Here is a 9,232-nt window from a genome sequence, read left to right on the forward strand (position 1 = left end):
TTACAAAGAGTTATTTTCTTAAGGACAGATTTCTTTAAATTCCATTTCCTTCTCTTTAGCCCCTGCCCAGCCCCCACATCCTTGTGATTGAACTGGAGGCCTTGTGGCCAAGCTTTTCTTGGATCGTGTGAATCAAGATCAATAAATATCTGTGCTGGAGCATGACTTGCCCCGGCGCCTTGCTGCGTTCTGGGATGAGGGCCCCGGCTGTGTGCGGCCCTGTGGCTCTGGCTTGAGCCTACCCTTCTTCTAGATGCATCTGTGCTGACTGTGGCCACCAGGCCACTGGCACGCAGCAAGGAAAGACCCTTCCTGGGGGGGAAATGAACCTAGAGGGCATCCTTTGACGGTGTTAGCAGTCTTGGGGATAGTGGCGAGGAAGGGGCTCTCACTTGTCTGGGGTTTCCAGGATGAGTTTTCAGGTCACTTGGTCTATCATTTGATTTTGGATGGCTCATGAAATGTTTCAGGTTTAGCTACACAGATGAGTTTTTCTTTTTTTTTTTTAAGAGATAAGAGTCTCACTCAGTTGCCCTGGATAGAGTGCTGTGATGTCCTAGCTCACAGCAGACTCAAACTCTCGGGCTCAGGCGATCCTCTTGCCTCAGACTCCTGAGTAGCTGGGACTACAGGTGGCCGCCACAACGCCCAGTTAAGTTTTCTATTTTTAGTACAGTTGAGATCTTACTCTTGCTCAGGCTGGTCTCAAACTCTTGAGCTCAAGCAATCTATCTGCCTCAGCCTCTCAGAATGCTAGGATTACAGGTTTGAGCCAGTGCACATGGCTCACAGGTGAATTCTTAAATGCCGGCACATTGCCTTGAAAGAATAAAGAGGAGTTTGTACTTCTCGTCTCCAGCAAGCTATACCCCCTGCCATATTCATTCTAACAAAACTGTACTGACCCCCTCCATCTTGTCAAGTCCAGGGGTCTGGTCTTTGTCCTCATCTGACTCAACTGCTCCACAACCTTGATTAGTTGGTCACTCCAACCTTCAAAGCACTCCCCTAGTGTTTCTCTATAGAACCACTGAGGACCACAGCATCTGCCTGCCTTTATCACCCTAAATGGTACCTCCTCTCCTTCCTGATTCATTCATGTAGGAAAGCAAAAGGGCTCTGCCATCAGATGCCACTTCTCATATATACTCGCCGCCTAGGGACTCATGCTCAGGCTGGTGGCTTTAAACACCATCTATGCTATTAATACTCCTAAATTTATTGTCTCAGCCCAAGCCTGCCACATTGACTTCTTTTTCTAATCACCATTTGAATAACTATTTGGAATCTCAAACTCAATATGGCCAAGACCTAACTCTGGCTGCACCACCTCTTGCCCAGTGCAAAACACATCCCTACTTAAAACACACTCCACTCTCTATTCTCTTTCTTTGCTTTTATATTTTTTTATTATTTTTTTAATTTTTTTGCAGTTTTTGGCCAGGGCTGGGTTTGAACCCACCACCTCCAGCATATGGGGCTGGTGCCCTACTCCCTGGAGCCACAGGTGCCGCCCATTTCTTTGCTTTTATTTTTTTTCCTTTTCACAAACTAAAATAGATAATTTTAAATGCATTTATTGTTCTTTGTCTGCCTTCCCTGGTAGATCATTGGCAAGAAATTTTATGGTTTCATACTTAATTGTCTCAAGAACCATCTACTCAATCCAAGCACTCAGTAAGTTCTTAATAAGTGAAGGAATAAAACAACACTGCATTTTGTAATGTAAATGTGAACTCATTCTAGATGTCTTTAGATCCACAAAGGCATGTCTGTAATATTGCCCTACCATGTGATAATTTCTCTTTTTAACAAAGAGAGAATAGTTTCAGTCTGAGAAACTTGGCAAAACAGCATCTCGCTAGAATTTAATAAACTTTCTTTATTTTCATTGTATTTTTAAATATAGTTCCCTTCTACTTATGGCAAGTATTAATAGTTTCCTATTTATACTTGTGGTATAAAGTTTCCTTTTAAATTTTATTTATGTAGGCAATAGGAGTGAATCGATTTAAAGTAAATATTAAGTAAATCATAGACGGCTGGACATTGGCGCTGGAGGGCGAGAGGAGGGAAACGTTGCACAGCTCTGCTAGTGTCTAGGAGGGAAGAACCAGATATCCTGAGCCAGACAGATTTTGGACTCAGATAGTAATATCCTAATCCATTTAGCAAAGACCAACTCATCTGTAGCATTTCAAGTCAGAAAGCATATGGAGGTTGACCAGATGCCTCCTTTGCCAAGCAGCTGCTTAAGGTGGGTGTAAACATTTTAGGGGGGGGTAGGGTTGTATGGGAGCTTGCTCTCATGGGAGAAAGCACTTGACACAAGAAAGACATTATCTTCACCCTCCCACCTCCCCAGGTTCCCCCATGGGCACACATCTGGTCTCCAGATGTCTAGCCATGTGATTCTGGCCCTCAAGGGTCCAGTAGCTAGACTTGCCCACACGACAGCCCTGCCCCATTCTTGTGTGGGGGATCTGGTTATGAGATGATGGCCTATTTAGAGTCTAGCTGCAGAGAAGAGACCTGGGGACCTGGCACCTGCTGTCCCCCACACACTACCTAGGTAGAAGAGACTGACAAAGGCCACTGTCCCCTGTCCCAACTTCTCACACTTTCATTCCGGATGCCCAGAGGTCTGGAACACACTGCTGTGATGGCCCTACCTGCAAGCACGGGCACTGATCCTTCTGCCTGTCTGCCCACATTCCAAAAGCACAGCTGTGTGGCAAACAGGACAGCCAAGAACACAGGCCATTGGGGCTTCATAGCTGGCCTTCAGCTTTGCAGTTTTGTCTAAGAAATGCTTGGACTTGGAGAAGTCCTAGCTTGTCACAGGTTGTGTTTCCCAGACTTGTGTTATTACTTGTGGCTCTGTAGCCAAATTAGATCTTGCATTTCTCAATGATAAAACCCGGGCAGGGCACGTGAGCTTCCACCCAGGCCAAAGGTATCATCAACTCATCATGCAAATCATGGCCTCTCCTGGCAGCCAAGGAGCCAAGGGCAAACTGGGGTACCAACCCCATTATTGGGGGGCAGAGGGCATCACACAGAGTAAGGATGAGGAGATAAAGCCAATAACAGAGTAGCCAAGGTGTGTGGTGAGGCAGATGGGGCATAAGCAGGCCCAGGACAATCTCAGTGCCAGGGAATGAGTGTCCTTTAAACAGCTGCCTCCAAAGAAGAGAGCTGAGCTGAAGCTTTTTAGGAGCAGAGAAACCACAGAAGAAGGAACATCGAAGAGCTTCTGGCTTGTGAGGGATGCTGCCTTTTACCTCACCAGCAATGCAATGGCACACTTCCCTCAGAGAGCTAGCCAGGCAATAGGCAGCTCTTCCCTGGGTATGGTTCATCACCAGTGAGTGGACAGGGGCCTGATTTTACACCTCTTTGGGCTCACCATTTGTGCCTAGAGCAAGGTGAATATTGATTCTGGGGTGATGAACCAGCAAAATTTGACTAGAGAGACCCCTGTGAACTACTCCTCTACCTGGCTGCAAGGCACAGACCTAGGAATTATCCCACCCCACACCCTGCTAGGGCTGTACTGGACACCTCTGGCAGGTGGCCTAACCTCCCAGCAAATGTGGACTTCCTAGAGGCTCACTTCAGAGAAGAAAGATCACATATGTGACCTCATGAATACAAAGCGTCCTTGAGAAGTGCAACTGGAAAACCAAAGCCAGATGGCTCAGAGGGGCGAGGTCCTCCACACTGTCGGTTCCTCGCTGTGCTGGAGGCAGAGAGCTGCAGAGGTCAACACCTCTCAGACCCTCCCCGAGTCTGGACCACTCTGCTGGGAGGGGAACACGTCAAAGCACCCTAGGCACACCTCCTGGGGTCCAGAGTGGGTCTTGCTGCCTCAGATAAGAGTGCACGGGAAGGCATGAACCGTAGTGTTAATGGCCGAGTATGGGTTTGGGGACTGCAGCCCTCAATGTGTGTCCCAGGTGGAATGAGTAGCAGTGCTCCCTTGCCTCAGCCCTAGGATTTTGCTCATGTGGCAGTTCTCACCTGATGCTGTGAGTCCCTCTGTGCCACAGCCAGTCACACTTGCTATTCCCACTCTGTCTGTGAGCTTGGGTCTGTCCTGAATGAACCCCCACCAGGGCCTTGATCCTCATCTTCCCTGACTGCCCCTCTCCCCAGGGACTCCTTCTATCCAGCCCAACTTAAACCTCTACAGGGTTCTGCTTCTCCTGGACAGGACAGGCCCACCCCCAGGTACACAGGGTCTACACCTTCACTCCCTGCTGGCCCCTGGGGCCCCTCCCACTCCTCTCTGGGCTTTTGCACCCTCCCCCCGCCCCATCTCTCATCTTCCTCTCATTGCAACAGTCGGAAACCACTGTCTTCGCTGAAGTTTGTACTTACTACAGCGAAGCTTGGCCTCCGTCCACTCTCGAAGAGGATCTACTGAGCTGGCTATTTTGCCTAAGTCAGATTTGTATTGAGGTATAATTTTACATGTAATAAAATGTATCCTTTCCAGATAGACTCGTCTATGAATTTTGACAAATAACACAGCCACATAACCACCACTACCATCAAGATGTAGAATATTTTCATCTGTGTTTATATGTAGATGGATATTTTACTGCCTATCTCCAGGTAGAATATTTCCTTAATAAGACTCCTCATGCTCTCCTGTGGTCCCCTGTCCCTGTGGCATTGCTTCTTCAGAATGCCATAGAAATAGAATCAGATAGTATGCAGTTTTTGTGACTGGCTTCTTTCACTTAGCAAAATGCACCAGCCATTCTGCTGCGTGGGTCTGTGATCCCTTCCTATTTACTGCTGAGTAGCTTTTCATCATAGAGATGGAATGACTTGTGTCTGTGCTCTTGGGCACCTGGGTTGATTCCAGTTCTTGGTAATTGTGAACAAAGCAGCCATAACCGTTTGTCAGCCAGTCTCTGTATGACTTCTCCTGGGTAACCCACCTGGAGTGGGATTGCATTTTTCTTTTCATTTACTCTGTAACTGGTTCTTAGATGTGTTTATGAGCAAATGGAAACCTCTCAATATATACATCCCACAAAACATGGCAAGGATGGTGAGCGTATCCTATAGCTGTTATTCACGTTCTGTATCAGTTTAACCTCTGTGGTTAGATGGACCCAGATTAGACTCCTGTCTCTTCTCATGAACCACTGTGAGACCTTGGAACAGTCACTCAGCCTTTCAGTGTGACTGAAGTGTCCCTATCTGTCCAACATGGAGAATAATCTTGACCTCAATAGGAGTTGACCCTGCATGGGTGTTTCCCTGACTGTCTCTGCAATGGGAACACCAGAGTCTGCCTCTGAGGCAGCTGTGCAGACTAAATGCCAACCATGAGGGGGAGGTGCCCCCAAGTGACAAGCTGGCACGGTGAAACAGGAAGGGGGTGTGCTAAGAGAGGAGAGAGACAGGACGTAAGGGAGGGACCAATCATGTACTAGGATGATTACCTGAGAATGAATCAACCCACAGAGAAGCCATCCAGCAGTTCTAAAAGCAGGATGCAGGAGTGAGGGCGAACACAGAATGTTCCTTCAGCCGACAGTGTGGCAGCGCTTCATCAAGGGCATCTGCCCCCTCCCTCTGGCCACCTCACTGCTGGCCCTTTGCTTTGTTAGCACATGGCGTGCGCTCTCTCTCTCTCATCTGTACACAGGCATGTACACACCCACCCATCTGAGCAGGGTGCCCAGGGCTCATCATTGCCGTACCCCAGGGGAGGGGGTAGTTTGCCAGCACCCTGGCCTACAGCAGAAGTGGATCCTCTGCTCCCCTTCCCTGGACTATCCCTGAACTCCAGCGATACATGGCTTGAGCTGCTGCCCTCCTGTCTCTACCCCTGCTCTCAGGGGTGCAGGAGCTGGGGATGAGGATGTTCATGCCCCAAGGAAGGGCAGACAAGCTCACCTGCAGCAGGGCGACAGCCGGCAGAGCACAGGTGGCCCCACAGTCCTGCTTGAAATAGAGCTTTTAGGAAGACAAACATTTCTAGAACAAGTTCTCAAAGACATGGCCTTGCTGGGTCTTCTCTGACCTGGTCCCAGGTGAGGTACAGTGAGTCACCTGGCCAGACAACACCTCTTCAGAGAGCCCTGACCTCTGAGAGAAGCCATGGGCTGACCAGGACAGCAAATGTGTGCCATGGCAGGATTAGCCTGAGCGTCCACTATGGAAAGAGGTCACGGGGTGAGTTGTTTCTCCTTCATCTTCAAAATGCACATTTTCTGAACACCTACTATGTGTCGGGTGCTCCAGGAGTAACTGAGGGGAAAAGACAATGTCTACCCTCAGGGTGAGTGTCTAGGAAGGTACGGACATCTGCCCAACCTGCTGCCACAGTGTTACTCGGCTCCAGGGCCACAAAGGAGGGACAAACAAGCATGGAAGGGAGAGGGATCCCCTCCTCTGAGGACCCTATCCAGCCCCCCAGGTGGGGGTTCCCGACTGGGAGACTCTAGATTAGTGATTTTTAACCGGTGTGCCATGAACATTTTTAAAGATCATTAATTAAATTATTTGTGAAAGAACTTCAAAGCACAGTAAGTATATTCTTTTTTTCACTCTTTTTTTTTTTTAATCAATATAAATTAAGTGTGCCATGAGATAAAAAAGGTTGAAAAACACTGATCTAGAGAATGCTGGTCCTGAGCTCCTGTGGGGGCACCTGAGGCCATACCTGATCACCTGGTGAGTTGTGAATGCCCAGGATCAAATGGCCTTAAGAGAGAGGAGGGAAATCTGGACAGGAAGGGAAGAAAGGAGAAAAGAAATAAGGTAGGAAGAAGGGAGAAGTGGGAGGGAAAGGAGGTGTGATAAGAATTTATTGCCTATCACACCCTCCTAATTTTCACAATCTACTTGAAATATTTGATGCCGCATATAGACCCAAACAAACCACTGACCAGACACTTCCTTTTCTACTCTGTGGTCGAGTTCTTGACAGCTTAACAATGAGAATAGGCATTGTCCCACCAGATGTAGGACCTCTGCTCTGGGCAGACTTCTGTCCAAGATAGGGACTGCAATGGGAGGGCCTCAGTCCACTCTTTGTCCCATGGTGGTGTCCCCAGAGCTTCGTAAGTACTCAGCTGCTCAAAAATCTGTGTCGAATGAATAAAATAAAACAGAAAGGGACCCCTTCAAAAAAACCCTCTGAAGATACTGAATCCTTACCAATAATTTACGGCAAGATAATATAAGAAGAACATGGTAAGTGTGAGTTGGAAGAATGGATGACCTGGCCTTACAGGAACTGCTGTGAGACGGGATGCCAGGTAAGTGGGTGGTGGGTTGTGGGATTCTCAGTTCTTAAGGAAAGGCACCCAAACTGCCCTTTTTCCAGGATATTCTAGCTCTCCACCTCTATGAGGTACACAACACAGAAATCCCACAGTGGAGATGTCCTGAGTGATACCAAAGTTTCCAGGGCCATCTCCTGACCTACCCACTGGTCCACGGGCAGGGGTGGCAGAGGAGGAGGGGCCCAGGCAGCAGGCGTGGAGGGCCAGCTGGTGTGGGTTTTGCACCAAGGATGGTGCCCTTTTGGGAAGAGACCAGGCTACGGGAGGATGGTGATATCCATTCCCTGGAGCTAAATTTACCCCACCAGGTAAGTTTTCTCATGGTCTTGTCCTGGATGGAACAAGACCCTCTGTCAAAGAGAATTATTCTGACACTTGTTAAAAACAGCAGAGAAGACTATTTATTCAAGATTATTGCAAGAAGGATGAGAGATTGAATTCAATTTCAAGTACACTAGTGTACTTGAAAAAGTGGGGCTGGTGGAGATTTCTAGCTAGTGGCCAAGGTGAGGAAGTGGGTAGACTATCGCTGCCAAGAACTTGGTTAGTCATCCAGGGCAGAGGAAGAGGAATATGATTAGATATTGAAGGCTGGGAGGTCCTCACACCACTGAGATGAGCCTCATAGTGATATTTAGCAATATTCTTTTCTAAAACTGGGCTGTTCCTACCAAAGACAAGGCCATGGACAAGGTCTGGGTGAAAAGAGCCCTGAAAGGAGCCTCATAAAAGTTCAGTCAAGAAAGAGTCATTGTCACTCCTAAAGGGACAAAGGTTTGCCTGGGGGCATAGGTTGTTCTGCGGACAGAAGGGAATGAATGATTTTGAGGCCTGCACCGTAGAGTCTCTCAGATGGCATATAAGCCAGTTTCAAGTAAGCTAGGAGAAAGTCTGGAGGGAGTGGCAGGGAAAGCTGTCCCAGGGCCCCTGACCTGTGGCCCAACTCAAGTGTTTTACACATAGAGGGTATCCCTTCAGCACTCAAGCTTTAAAACCCCAGTGAGCTGCAGGCATGGCTGCTTAGAAGGAGTGGTGATGACAGGGACTGGGCCCAGGAAGGGTTTGTCAGCTCTGGGACTGCAAAGGGTGATGCCAGTTACCAGGCATGAGTGAGCTAGGAAACCTAGCTGAGGGGGACTATAGCCAACCATCAGAAGACACCCTAGGGGCCTGTGGACAAAATGGAGGTGTCTGGAGGGACAGTGGTGAGCCTGCAGGAATTTTATAAGTTGGGCTGGCACCAGACAGGACTGAGCTACAGTTGTTAGGCCCATTCCTTAGGCATACCTCCCCACCCTCATCACTGTGGTCCTGGAGAGTGATAACCACTAGTCAGGAATTGGGCCAAGGCTCAACTCAATTTCCCTCATTAAGGAAAGAGCGTGTTACTTTCCCTGGATGGGCCATCCTGCAGCATCAACGTGGATGAATGCTTGACTTTTAAAATTTATGTTTGAAAAAGGCAAGGTTTCATGACATTTCTGCCCAGGTATTCCATTTCTGGGAACCTAGCCAAAGTAAATAATATTAAACAGAAAACAAGCTTTATGCACAAAGATGTTTATTGCAGTGGTACTTATAGGAGTGCAAAATTGCAAACAATCTAAACGTTCCACCACAGGGAATGATGATTAAGTAAGTTTTTTCATAATCCACTCTGAAGTATTTATTCAGCCATTAAGAGTGGTGCTTACAGATTCTGTAACAACATGGAGAAATGTTTAAAATGAGTGAAAAAGTGGGAAGCAAAATATGTATCATATGAGTGGATCTGTGTACAAGAAGAAATAAAATCAAGACCTGAATTCTAACAGATTTAGATGCTTCTCTACCAATCAGAGGAGCTAGCTGTCCCAAAGCCCCTAAGTCTAGATCATTGTCTACATGGCAGGATCACTGTATATCTCAGGTCAACGTGC

The sequence above is a fragment of the Nycticebus coucang genome, chromosome 3 (genome assembly GCF_027406575.1).
Source record: "Nycticebus coucang isolate mNycCou1 chromosome 3, mNycCou1.pri, whole genome shotgun sequence".
Lineage (NCBI taxonomy): Eukaryota > Metazoa > Chordata > Mammalia > Primates > Lorisidae > Nycticebus > Nycticebus coucang.